The following is a 14956-nucleotide window of genomic DNA, read 5'->3' on the forward strand; positions in this document are numbered from 1 at the left end:
TTTTTATTTATTGAACATATATTATATGCTGGTAACTTTGTTCAATGTGCAGAAGAAGTTAAGCTATGTTCCGTAAATAATAAAATATGAACTAGTTGGGGGAGTATGGAGAAACATGAGAAGTTAAACACCAAAGAGCAGTATATACTGTTAATGGGAATAGTGAAATGACAAGAATCACCATGGTAATATTCTCCAAATATAAGCAGTTGGAAGTATGTATGCTTAGGTATAGCATGTTTTATATATGATTGTATTTTATATATAATCTTACTATGTGCATGGAAGTCTAGGAAAAATTAGGTAATAATGGGTTGTGTACTCAGTTATATACTCTTCTAAATTGGTTTCCAGAATGAATGTCCAGTTTAATTTCTTACTGGTAATGTATAAAATGATCTACATATGGTGTCCCAGATTCAGAACCAATAATTGAAATGATACATCTTTATTTTTACCAGTTTGAAGCTTCTAAACTGTTGTTATAATTTATATTTCTCTATTTTCCTTTCTTAATTTCATAATTTTAAAAAATATATTATACCTCCTAAGTATCAGTGTAACTAACTTTAAAATAAAATAAAACAAATAATATCACTTTCACAAGGCTGCAAGGAATATATCAAAGGATGTGCATAGTACTATATCCCTTTTCAATGCCAGGCACATATTTTAAGTATTTTTTAAAAAAATAAGATCTTGTTTGTAGTATTAGTGTGTTGTTAAAATTTTAAGGACCTTGTAGATCAGGGGTCCCCAAACTTTTTACACAGGGGGCCAGTTCACTGTCCCTCAGACCGTTGGAGGGCCGGACTATAAAAAAAACTATGAACAAATCCCTATGCACACTGCACATATCTTATTTTAAAGTAAAAAAACAAAATGGGAACAAATACAATATTTAAAATAAAGAACAAGTAAATTTAAATCAACAAACTGACCAGTATTTCAATGGGAACTATGCTCCTCTCACTGACCACCAATGAAAGAGGTGCCCCTTCCGGAAGTGCGGCGGGGGCCGGATAAATGGCCTCAGGGGGCCACATGCGGCCCGCAGGCCGTAGTTTGGGGACCCCTGTTGTAGATAGTGCTACAGGCAGCCTGTGGGGAGTGGGGGACGAGAACATTAGTATCAAATATTAGTATCTTAGAAAGTGATAGACAATGTTCTTGCAGGTATTTCTGAGGTCTTAACTGCCACATCTGTCCTCTCTGATCACTTCACCTTTTTTTCTTTTGACTAGTGCTTTTAGCTTTTATTCTGACAATATAGATATTTGCTGATTTTTGCCTATGCAACAAGTTCTATAACCTGTCGTCAACGACTGCCTAAAGCACAGCCGACAGACTCTCCAGTGAGTCCGCAGTCCTGGACCCCGCCTCAGTGAATTTAGAATTTGGCACCCTGAACAAAATCAGAAATGTCTTTGTTAGGGCACGGACACCAGGGCCATGTGCCTGAGTTCACATCCCAACTTTATCATCTGCTGGCTGTGCAATTATTGGTAATTACTTAACTTCTTTGAACTTCAGCATATTCATTGTGAAATGGGGATACCCATAGTAAAATAGAAATCATAAAGTGCCTATATCAGACAATGGCCACTAGGATGAAAAATAAAGTACCAAGTACCTGCTGCATAGTAAGCATGTCCTGCTTATGTTTATTATTATTTTACTGGAGGGCAATTTAAGTAACCAATAATAGATTGATGGCAGCTTGTGTTCGCAATACACTTCAGATCCTGTGTACCTGGTGATTTTGGTTTATGGCCAGTTAACCATTACTTAGCTATAAATCATAGCCGTTAGTGCTAATATCAGGATTACTTCTATACCCACTGTCAATCATATACAATTTTACCTTGGCATTTTGTCCTGAGTTCTTCCTTGGAGGAATCAAGAAGGAACCTCATTTTGCCTTGTTAATATCTATTCTTAATCCTAGCAGATTCATCAGTTTTACAATACATACTGACTGTCTTCAGTAGAGACGAGTTAGACAAGATTGTGCAATATATAATATTTGTGCCAACTTAAATAAGTTCCTTCAGAGAGCAAAAGATGATTAGAAATGTGATCTGCAAGGCAACTCTCAGTTTAAAGGAAAGGAGAGGAAAAGCAAAAGAGGAATTGTATCCAATTGCGTCTAGATTTGGTTAATGTGAAAAGCCAGTTTAAACACTTAATAATATTGATCTTCCCCCAAAGGCTTTTTGTAGCTGACTTAATTAGTGTTCATTAACCATCCCTCACCAAATACTTGCCTAATACCTTAAAAGTCTATCTCACAGCTATCATCTCTGCTAGGGCTAGAAAATGCTGCCCCATTCTGCCTGCTCCAGTAAGAATAATTTAATTTGGATCTACCTACCTCATATTCAAACAATGAACTGAAAAGTGAAGGACTCATCAATCAATTTGTTGTTGTGTTTGCACAAAATTAAACAAAGTAGCTAATACTATTTTTTTTTTACTAAGCTGAATAAAAATACAGCAGACTTGTAAAGATGCAGCCTTAAGTACATTTTTAGTGAAAGAAGAACACAAAGCATTTTAATCAGCTTCTGATGAGTTTCAACCACTTTATGAACCTGGAAAATAATTCATATTCATATAGAAATGCACATTAGACATGATTGACTACCTTTAGATGCAAGGAGAGCTGATACTCATAAAGTTTTTATAAAGATGAACTTTTAGTTTTAAAATGTCTTTTTGTTTCTTAGATTTGCTCAGATTCATAGAGAGGAAAAGGGAGAAATAGCAGGAAAAAGAAGAGGTAGAAGAAGAGGAGGAAGAGAGAAAGAAGAAAAGGAAGGAAGGGTGGGAGAAAAATACTGACTATCCTCTGTACACTTAGACTAGTTCAACTTCTGCTGCATTCTAAGGGTTGAGAAAGACTTGGGTGTCATCTGTGATTTCCACCAAGTCACCCCAGCATTCTGAAGTTTTGCCAAAGCTAGACAAAGATCATTGAGGAGTGTTAGTAAAGAAGAAGTGGTAGTAAGAGGATTAAACTGATATTTCTCAAAGACTGTGCATCAGACATGGACTAGGCATGTTCCAGATGTTATTTCATCAGTCTCATGCCATTTATCTAGCATCACTCATAAGATGGTATTGGTATTCAACTTCCAAAATTAAAAATAAATGAAAGAATAGAGTGTTATGTAAGTGTTATAGAAGTTATCTTACTCAAGAGCACACATTTGGAAGGTAAAGCTGATAGGAACTGAAGCCACATTGGACTGACTACAAAACCTACATCTTTTATAACAGTGGGTTGTGTGTGTGTGTGTGTGTGTGTGTGTGTGTGAGAGAGAGAGAGAGAGAGAGAGAGAGAGAGAGAGAGAGAGAAAGATAGGGACAGACAGACAGGAAGGGAGAGAGATGAGAAGCATCAATTCTTCATTGTGGCTCTTTTGTCTTCTTAGTTGTTCATTGATTGTTTTCTCATATGTACCTTGACCAGAGGCCTAAAGCAGAATGAATGACCCCTTGCTCAATCCAATGACCTTGAGCTCAAGCCAGTGACTTTTGGGATCAAGCCAGAGACCATGAATTCATGTCTACGATCCCACACTCAAGCCAGTGACCCCGCGCTCAAGCTGGTGATCCCGCGCTCAAGCTGGATAAGCCCATACTCAAGCTGGTGACCTTGGGATTTGAACCTGGGTCCTCTGCATCCCAGTCTGATGCTCTATCCACTAAGCCACTGCCTGGTTTGGTTATACCAGTGTTTTTCAACCACTAGTCCACAAACTAGTGCTAGTCCACCAGAAATTTTGGCCAGTCTGAGAAAAAGTTAACCACCCTGCTGTTGTATGAAGATTATAGACCCAATGATCTCAGTCAAATTCACTTATGCTCAAGGTGATTTATGCCTTAGCCATCCCCAAAATAATTCTTATATTTTCACTGGTCCCCAAGTATAAAAGTTTAAAAACCACTGCTTTCCACCACATCTCTTTGCTGAGAAGAGGCAACTATTGTGCCAACTTTCTAATTTTTTTTAATGATCTGGTAAATTTGTGTCTTATCCAGAGGTAATTTCAGGTCTCAATGGGAAATCCAAGTTTCCTAGTCAGTTTTGACCCCAGATCAGAGTTGGAATTCATAGTAACTAAATCAGTGATTTGGCCATTAAAATAACTGAAATGATTGGTCTGGGAAATAATGTAAATTATAACAACTAAAAAAACTGATTTGATTGCTTGCTTAGGAGGTTTTTTTAGAGTATAATGCATATATTCTTTGGAGTTCAGCTAAATCATGGTAATGCATAACAGTCAACAAAGACTGTCACCTTGATTCTTCATTTGTTCACTCATATATGTGACTACAACCTCTATTCCAGGCTTGTGGTGGTCAATATTAAATGAACAAGTAGACTTTTGCTAGGAAGCTCATGTCTAGTAAAGAATACTAGTAATAAAAGTTGTGACCTTAACACAATTCAATAAATATGAACAGTTATACAAAAGTCAGCATAAGGACTACTATGACTTTGTGGAATGCCACAAAAATATTTCTGTAAGAAATCCTTGATTTATACAGAGGAATCCTGGAGGATACTCTTGCAGTTAGGGAAAAAAAAGCATATGCAAAGGCACTCAGGAACAAAATAGTATAGTATTTTTAAAAATACCAAGCAGTTTGATAGGTCTGAGGGTTCACTACAGGAAAGTGAAAGACAAAAAAAAAGATAGAGAATTAGACTAGTAATGAGAAACCATAAAGAATTTATATAACTGATGCAAATTATAAGAAAATAAATATTATATATGAACATAATGCTACTTTTGTTTCTCTGGGTTTTTTTATTTATTTATAAAGACAATCATCTTTGTAAAATCACCCCAAATGAACCTCATTTTTCAGTTTTTAATTGGTTCTGTGCAATCAAGAGTATAAATTTGGTGACTATTATTTCTTCTCAGACTATTAAAGTTATGAGAAAACACCTCAGAATAGATCAATAGAGTTTCAAATTGAGAAAGTAACTTCATTTGACAATATTTATTTAGATTTCCCTCTGGTTTGTAGTTTTTTAATAAGTGTACAGGAATTTAGGCCCCCTGGGCCTTTGACACAGTCTTGGGATAAAAAAGAAACCTTTTTTTCCCTATTACTAAGGAAAAAAGGCTGAATGTGTTTAATTTTGCATGATCAAATATTATTAAATAAAGATGTTTTTATCAAAATGTGTTGAAAACTAAGGCAAGCATGAGAGATTCAATTGTTTGAGGAAATTAATATGCAGACTCTTAAAAATTAATGTAGCACGTTGCTTGCTTATCTGTGCTCACCAAACATTCTCAGTATGTGTGCTTTGCTCCGTATAAATTCTTGATTGTCTAGATATAAGATGCCAGTTTTTAACTCTTTAATTTGCAAGTGCAGACAAAGATTATGGCTACCTCTAAAATGGGTTATTGTATATAAAATGTCCTACCATGAACTTCAATGTTACTACTCAGGTTTGGAAAGACTACATATAAACTCATAAAATCTTTTAAGATAAGGCCTGGGAGCCACTTTTATGAGATTAAAATTTTCAGTTATGTGAGCTCTTTTCATGGGTTGAACACAGAATGGATTATCTGAGTTAGTCATCCTGCACATGGGTGTTATTGGTCTCTAGTATCTGGGTAGGTATCTGTATGGGTCAGTCTAATGGCTTGCTTCTACCAGAAAATAGTCTAAAATATACTTTCTACTCAAAGCAGATAAAAAGGAAAAACTCCATAAGAAAGACTAAACATAGTGATATAGCTCACCCAGTAATTTCATTGTATTTAGAGCTTAACTCAAGGTTTAGCATCAGACTTGAGAAATCAAAGCTCTTTAAGCCAGAGGTTTCAATCCAGGAGAGTAAGGGCATTGGATGTTAAAAAAGTCATTCCTCTTAGCTTCATAAATGTCTTTTTGTTCTTCTTAGTTCTGTTAGATATTCAAGGTTTTAGTCACTAGATAGTATCACTACTTATATGAAAAACTTATAGTTTTGTTCTTCCTCCAAATGTATGATTTTCCTCAAAGGGGAAGAGTAGAATTGCCTTTGGGACAATTAAAGGAGAATAGAGCCGAGAAGAATTCAAAGAGTGATTCTTGGTATTCGGCAACAACCATTGTTTCAGGGGAAAAAGGACTTGGTTCAGAACTTGACTATGGCAAACATCACCTGCCAGCATGAACTACATCGTGAGAAGAAAGCTAAGGAGAGTACACATATCTATGTCTGACCTTATTTATTTTTAACCTAAAAAGAAGATTGCACTTTCATCTGTGTGCATGTGTCAGAATAATCTGTATGGCATGTATAGATTATCTTAGAAAATATTACTGGTTTTTATACACAAACTTAGTAGATTTGGATCTTGCTAAAGTTTCTAATGAAACATACTTTTTTCCAGTGTTTTTCTCTTTTAAGTACATTTGAATAGATTTAGTTTTCTAGCTCCAAGGGGAAAAATAGTATGGGCAGTTTAATAACAAGTAATTATGCTATCTGTTTTTTTCCTGTATCTAATTATGTGCATTTCCTAAAAAAATTCAAGAATTTTGAGACCTCCAGAGTCTGAAACTTAATAAGTTTGTAAACCACTACCTGATTCTATCAAAATGATTTGAAACAATTCTTAATGCTGAATTATGGCCTGACCTGTGGTGGCGCTGTGGATAAAGTGTTGACCTGGAAATCCTGAGGTCGCTGGTTCGAAACCCTGGGCTTGCCTGGTCAAGGCACATATGGGAGTTGATGCTTCCAGCTCCTCCCCTCTTCTCTCTCTCTGTCTCTCTCTTCTCTCTCCTCTCTCCTTCTCTGTCTCTCTCTCTACCTCTCTCTCTCCTCTCTAAAAATGAATAAATAAAAAAAAATGCTGAATTGGTTCCATATTTTCTTCTTTAACTTTAGTCAATTAATTAATAATATTTTCCTAGGTTAGAATCTGGCTTGGGCAGCATAGTGTTAAACTACTACTATTTTAAAAATAAGATTTACAGATATTCAGACAGAGTGTGTTAGGTTTCCAGATATTCATTCCCAAATAATTCAATATCATTGCTTGTCTCTGCAAAGAAGATTAATAAAATTATGTAGATGATTTGGTTCATAGAAGAATTTAAATATTGGTTTAAATGATATTCTTATTATAATATTAGTCTGAAATTTTGTGTGCCTCAGCTATTTGTTGTTAAAATAAATGACTATATAGACAGAGGTCTTCAACTAGCCTGAAACTTACTAATTCATAGAATCTAAGAGCAAATGTTGGAACTTTGAAAATAGGGTTAGGTGCGGGAGGGGGGTGCTTTAAAGGTTGAATATGTCAGGAGCTGAGAGAAGATACTTTTTTTTTTGTATTTTTCTGAAGTGAGAAGCTGGAAGGCAGAGAGACAGACTCCCGCATGCACCCAACCTAGATCCACTAGGCAAGCCCAATAAGGGGCGATGCTCTGCCCATCTGGGCCATTGCTCCATTGTGGCTGGAGCCATTCTAGCACCTGAGGCAGAGGCCACAGAGCCATCCTCAGCACCCAGGCCAACTTTACTCCAATGGAGCCTTGGCTGCGGGAAGGGAAGAAAGAGATAGAGAAAAAGGAAAGGGGTAAAGGTGGAGAAGCTGATGGGTGCTTCTCCTGTGTGCCCAGGCTGAGAATTGAACCTGGAATTTCCACACGCCAGGCTGGCACTCTACCATACAAACAGCCAGGGCCTGAGAGAAGATACTTTAAGTCAAATTCACTGTGTATGTTGAATGAAATACATATTCTCTTTTAAACAAGCATTTTATGAAATTGTTTTATAACATTTTATTCCACAAAAATGATGGGTACATAGAGTTACTTTGATCTTTTTTCTTTTTTTTTTTTTTTTTTCTTTTTCATTTTTCTGAAGCTGGAAACAGGGAGTGACAGTCAGACAGACTCCCGCATGCGCCCGACCGGGATCCACCCGGTACGCCCACCAGGGGCGGTGCTCTGCCCCCCAGGGGGCGATGCTCTGCCCATCCTGGGCGTCGCCATATTGCGACCAGAGCCACTCTAGCGGCTGAGGCAGAGGCCACAGAGCCATGCCCAGCGCCCGGGCCATCTTTGCTCCAATGGAGCCTTGGCTGCGGGAGGGGAAGAGAGAGACAGAGAGGAAAGCGCGGCGGAGGGGTGGAGAAGCAAATGGGCGCTTCTCCTATGTGCCCTGGCCGGGAATCGAACCCGGGTCCTCCGCACGCTAGGCCGACTTTGATCTTAATTGTATATATTTTTAAATAAGCTTATATAAATGTATCTCCGATGAGTTTATAAAATGTAATCAATGTATCAATGCTTTTCCTAAAAAAAAAAAAATCATGATTTACAAGAGTCCTACAAAGTAAAATCCTAGTTTAAGGGCTTACCTTTTTTTCTTTCCAAATTTAGTTGGCTAAACATGAATCAAATGTCAAAAGGGCAGAGGTCTTATATTTGGCAATTTTGAAATATATAAATTCACCAATTGAATGCAAAGAAGAACAGTTCTACAGATTTAAGATGAAAATGAATAAATTTTACGTCCTATAAAATAGGTGAATAAAACATACATGGAAGAATATGAGACATGTAGTGAGGTTAAAATACGAAATACTACCTGGCCTGGTGAGAAAAGATTAGGTGCTCATGCATATGTGCCTCACATCTTACCCTGAAGAACAAATAAATAACGTAGTTTATAATGGGACACAGACCTGGTATTTTTCTCTAACAGATCTAATTCCTACAAGGCTAGAATTTCTGACATTCTAGTCTATTCTCTTCCAGATTATAGATTACTTCCTCTGGCCTGTGTGGTCATTCAGTTACTATTCTGGGAGTTGAACTGATATGTTCGCAACACAGAATGGTTTGCCTTTGTCTCCCAATAGACTATCTTTCAAATCAAGACTTTAGTGAATAAGTTTTTGTAGTTTCTTTTTACTAAAAGCACTTTACATAGCACTTTTAACCATGACTCAGTGTATTTCCTTTATTCTGGTCTTCAATGCTTGCTTTCAGGATGTGCCACTAAGGCAATGTGCTATTTCAGATAAAATCCAGCAGGGAAGTCCCAAATTCTTAAAGAAATTTGTATTTTTAAATATACTTTGAGTTTTTGTATTTTTACATATTTTTATATGCTATTTTATGTATATTACATTGTCTTATTTCTTATATTTATGGTTTTTAATCAAGCCATCATTTTGTAAGTTTCTTTTGAACTTGAGGCCAACTAAAATTACTCTAATATATATTACATAAATTGCTGCTAACCCAAAGTCTAAAGTGATTTTTTTTTTTTTTTTTTCTGAAGCTGGAAACGGGGAGAGACAGTCAGACTCCCGCATGCGCCCGACCGGGATCCACCCGGCACGCCCACTAGGGATGACACTCTGCCCACCAGGGGGTGATGCTCTGCCCCTCCAGGGCGTCGCTCTGCCGCGACCAGAGCCACTCTAGCGCCTGGGGCAGAGGCCAAGGAGCCATCCCCAGCGCCCGGGCCATCCTTGCTCCAATGGAGCCTTGGCTGCGGGAGGGGAAGAGAGAGACAGAGAGGAAGGAGAGGGGGAGGGGTGGAGAAGCAAATGGGCGCTTCTCCTATGTGCCCTGGCCAGGAATCGAACCCGGGTCCCCCGCATGCCAGGCCGACGCTCTACCACTGAGCCAACCAGCCAGGGCCTAAAGTGATTTTATATTTAAAAATTTTTTAGGCCCTGGCTGGTTGGCTCAGTGGTAGAGTGTCAGCCTGGCGTGCAGAAGTCCCGGGTTCGATTCCGGGGATGGCTCCTTGGCCTCTGCCCCAGGCACTAGAGTGGCTCTGGTTGCAACAGAGCGACGCCCCAGAGGGGCAGAGCATCGCCCCCTGGCGGGCAGAGCGTCGCCGGTTGGATCCCGGTCGGGCGCATGCGAGAGTCTGTCTGACTGTCTCTCCCCGTTTCCAGCTTTGGAAAAATACAAAAAAAAAAAAATTTTTTTTACATTTTTTTGAACTTGAAATCAAGGAGTTTATTTTCATTTTTACTAAATCATGTTTTCTGAATTTTAGCCTATGTTTCATATTACAGAGTTTTAAATTGTGTGTACTAACAATTCCTCTCATATGTCTTCTAAAACTTTATATATCAGAAATTCAGTGTCATTTATCATGTCTTTGAACATCAGGAAGAACTGGAAATATGTCTAGAGACATTTCTCTGTTGAGATCAAGCTATTGATTGACATTTTGTGGACATAGGTACTGAATCAGCTATTGAATCCTACCTTGTCCTTGTAGATATAACTAAAAACTGACAAATATTTTATTAAACCAAAGATGATGTATTTTTACTAGTATAATAGATCATTATAAAGGAAATGAGGTATTTTAATAGAATTTCTTAGGAAGCTCGTTATCAACACTAAATTACATTTATTTGTGCTTGCAAATAATTTTTTTTCAATAACTATCAACTATCTGAAAACTGGCACTGTCCTTATAACACAGGACATATGTGGCCATATGACCTCGAAGTTAATCTAGGTCAGAAAGTTGGCCCAAGAACCTGGTTCAAAAGTATAACCAGAATGATTGTATATAGCTCATAATATTTGCCTGAATAAAAAACAGAGGGACTCCTGACTAAGTGGTGGCACAGTGGATAGAGCATCGGACTGGGAGGTGGAGGACCCAGGCGCGAAACCCTGAGATCACCCTCTTGAGCGTGGGCCCTCTGGCTTGAGCACAGGCTCACCAACTTGAGCATGGGGTTTCTGGTTTGAGTGTTGGATCATAGACATGACCCCAAGGTCACTGGCTTGAGCAAGGGGTCACTCGCTCTGCTGTAGCCCCCTCTGCCAAGGCACATATAAGAAAGCAATCAATAAACAAAGGAGACAAAAGAGTTGCAATGAATAATTGATGCTTCTCATCTCTCTCTCTTCCTGTCTGTCTGTTCCTATCTGCCCTCTCTCTGTCTCTCTGTCTCTGTTACAAAAAACAAACAAACAAACAAAAACACCAGAGGAACAATTTGAAATGATGTCCACTTGAGCTGTTTCATACCTCCAGGAACTGGTGTGGGACTCAGTTATCAGATCATATACTAATCAGCATCTCAACCAGAAACAAAAGGGCTCTTGAAATTGGATAGATCAAGGCAGATCTGTTTACTCAGCGACTATTCACAAAGGTGTGGAAGGTCACAGCAGTCTTGGCTTGAGATGACAAGAGGATGGAACACTTACCAGGACCCAACAGGATGCTAGAAGATGCAGAACCACATCAGTATGGTCTCTGCCAGCCAGTCAGCCTTCTAGGACATAGAGAAATGTGCAAAAGGGAGAGGAATGAACTGGAGAGTCAAACAAAAACATCCAGTACCATAGCCAGGGCTTATAAAAGGTCATTCTAACAGACTCGTCATTAATATTAAAATATTTCTTGTTGTGTGCTTCCTGCTTTCTTCTGTGAGCCCTAACCCATCTGTCATCTCATATATTCTCAGCTGTTTGTCACCACTGTCACTTAATTCTTCTCATTGGATTTCCGTCCTTAGTTTGCTCATATCTCATTATTTAAGTTATTTTATTTATTATTTAGCAGATCATAAAACTGAGGCTTAGCATTCCAAAGCTTAAGTGACAGGGATCAAACTGAAACATAGCCAACCCCAAACTATATTATTTTACTAATGTCTTAAGCTCTCTGGAATGCAGCACTTCTATTTATGAAATGGCAAGGATGTAGTAACATAGCTGTCTCTAAAACTTCTTCAAGATCTAGCATTTAATTCAATGTTATTCTAAATATTAATAGTGATATAAGCCACATGTATCTGTGGAAAAAAAATGACTTGTAAATTTGCCCTATTTGGGAGCAATTTCATTTTTCTTTTGTGCTTTTATGGAATGTCAAGAATACATAGTTCTTTTCATTTTTCTTAAGATACCAGGCATTTTAAACATCAAGCCGAGATTGCAAAAATACACCACACTGGGATACACTTACAAAACAATTTAGTCACTTTGAAATGTAAATTTGATAAGCAAAAGCAATACTGACACAGTTACTGTACTCCGTGCAGCGCCATAAGCAGGTGCAAATGAGTTCACTTTGTGATAAGAATCTGCACCTGTTGGAGAGCAGCATTTGGAAGAAGGCTGTTAGCAAATTCTAAGATAGCTGAAATGAGAAGAACATATTAAATTGGGATGGGAGATCTGAAGTGCTATCTACTTATCAATGCACATCTGTAACTATGGGTTACAGTCTGTATAACACAAGGAGTTTCTGCTATTTCTGCTTAATGATGTCACTTCTCCAGTTTTGCCATGCCAATCAAAACCTGCACTGTCAGAATTCTTTGTTATGAATATCCTGCCTGGTCATACCCTAGGGTTGAAAAGAAAATTCTCAATATTCTAAGTCTAGATTATAAGGGTTCCCACAGCAGAATAATTATTTTACTATTTATCTTTGTCTTGGTAAGATGTTTTGAATTTCTTATAATTTGGCCTGACCTGTAGTGTCACAGTGGATAAAGCATTGACCTGGAACTCTGAGGTCGTTGGTTCGAAACCCTGATCTTGCCTGGTTAAGGCACATATGGGAGTTGATGCTTCCTGCTCCTCCACCTTTCTCTCTCTCTCTAAAATGAATAAATAAAGTCTTATAAAAATATCTTATAGTCCAACAAGTTTTTAAACATTAGTTTCAAATAAAATGTTAAAATTTGATGTAATTTATTATGTATATATAAAGAACCCTCTCTTATATGTTAATGGTTTTTGACACCATTCTTTAATGTCTTCTAATTTTCCTTTGGAGAAGGAAAGTGTCTATACTTCAGCAAGTCTTAACAGAGTAAGAAGCAATCAATAACATTCTAAGCCAAGTCCTAATTAGGATTTCTATGACAAAGGCCATTCCTTTAGTACTGATACAATATAAAAAGTCTTGAATCTTTTTATTTTATTTTATTTTATTTTTATTTTCCATGTGAGAGGAGGGGAGGTAGAGAGACAGACTCCCTTAGGTGCCCCAACAGGGATCTACCTAGCAACCATTGGGGTCGATGTTCTGCCCATCTGAGGCCATACTCGCAACTGAGCTATTTTTAGTGCCTGAGGTGGAGACTCTGCATTGCACTTGAACTAATCAAGCCTTGGCTGCTGGAGGGGAAGAGAGAAAGAGAAGAAGGAAGGGGAAGGGTGGAGAAACAGATGATTGCTTCTCCTGTGTGCCCTGGCAGGGAATCGAACCCAGGAAATCCACATGCTGGGCCAACGCTCTACCACTGAGCCAACTGGCTACAACCGTATCTTTTTCAAATAATATGTTAAATCACTTCAGCTTCTCTAAGAAATAGAATTTTGAACCAGTAAATTAGGAATCAGCTGGTCAGCACCAGTTAAGTAACTTCCCTGACAGACCCCAGTCATCCCCTAAAGCAGGGGTCCCCAAACTTTTTACACAGGGGGCCAGTTCACTGTCCCTCAGACCATTGGAGGGCCGGACTATAAAAAAACCTATGAACAAATCCCTATGCACACTGCACATATCTTATTTTAAAGTAAAAAAACAAAACTGGAACAAATACAATATTTAAAATAAAGAACAAGTAAATTTAAATCAACAAACTGACCAGTATTTCAATGGGAACTATGGGCCTGCTTTTGGCTAATAAGATGGTCAATGTCCGGTTCCATATTTGTCACTGCTAGCCGTAACAAGTGATATGACGCATTTCCGGATCCATGACGCGTGCGTCCCGCGTCACTGGAAGTAGTACTGTACATGAGCGATGCCACCACATATGGGACTCCGGGAGCACAGGATGCAGATGACCACTAATGAAAGAGGTGCCCCTTCTGGAAGTGCGGTGGGGCTGGATAAATGGCCTCAGGGGGCTGCATGCGGCCCACGGGCCGGGCCGTAGTTTGGGGACCCCTGCCCGAAAGGAAAGTAACTGTGGAATGACAAGCTGCTTTTTTACATGCGGTTACTTCCTGGTTCCTGCTTCCTACTTCCTTCTGCTTATAAAATCCTTTCATTCTGTACAGCTCCTCGGAGCTCCTTTCCATCTGCTGGATTGTATGCTGCCTGATTCAGGAATTGTGGAATGCAGCCAATAAGATGTTTGAAATTTAGTGATTAGTTTTTTGTTTGTTTGTTTTTTGGGTTTTTTTTTGGGGGGGGGTTGTGTGGGGTTTTTTTGTGAGAGGGAGCGAGAGAGACAGGAACATTGAGCTGCTCCTGTATGTGCCCTGATCAAGTTAATCAAAGTTTAACTTTGTTTTTTTAACAACATAAATAACCTACATATTCAGATTTAAAATCTCAGTCCATTCCTTTTAGAAATCTAAACCACTTTATTCCTGATAAATTTTCACCTGATTATTTTCCTTCTGCATTTCCTGAGTCTGAGTCAAAATATGGGAAGCTTCCAGGAAATAGCTGAACATTTTTCTCTTAACATTTACTCAGAAACAAAGAAACAAAAACAACAACAAAAAAGGCACACTAGCAATAAGGTTGCAGAACCTGTTCTATTGAGCCAACTTGCCTGATTTGAGGTGTCACGAGTTCATGAAGTTGTGATGAGCTTCCAATATAGGCTGGTGTAACCGTTAAGGACAGACTCTTAAAAACAGCAGCAAAACTCCAATGCCATTTAACTATTTTTTTTTCTTTTATACTGGTTATCTTCCTTTGATTTCTTTTTTCTTACTCCCTTTTTCCCATAAATACAAGATTCCCTAATGATTTCTCCCTTTAAATATATCCACAGGCAAAACATTCTAACAGGAACCAAAATAGTTCTTTCTTCATTAATATACATTAAAATGGAGTGAAGAATTCCTTCCTACCCATTTGACTGCCCGTATCCATTGTCTAATAGAATATTGGATATTTTCTTCAAGGCTCCCTCTTAAAAAAAAAATCAATGTTCTGCTATTCTGA

This window comes from Saccopteryx leptura, chromosome 12, assembly GCF_036850995.1.
Source record: "Saccopteryx leptura isolate mSacLep1 chromosome 12, mSacLep1_pri_phased_curated, whole genome shotgun sequence".
Classification (NCBI taxonomy): domain Eukaryota; kingdom Metazoa; phylum Chordata; class Mammalia; order Chiroptera; family Emballonuridae; genus Saccopteryx; species Saccopteryx leptura.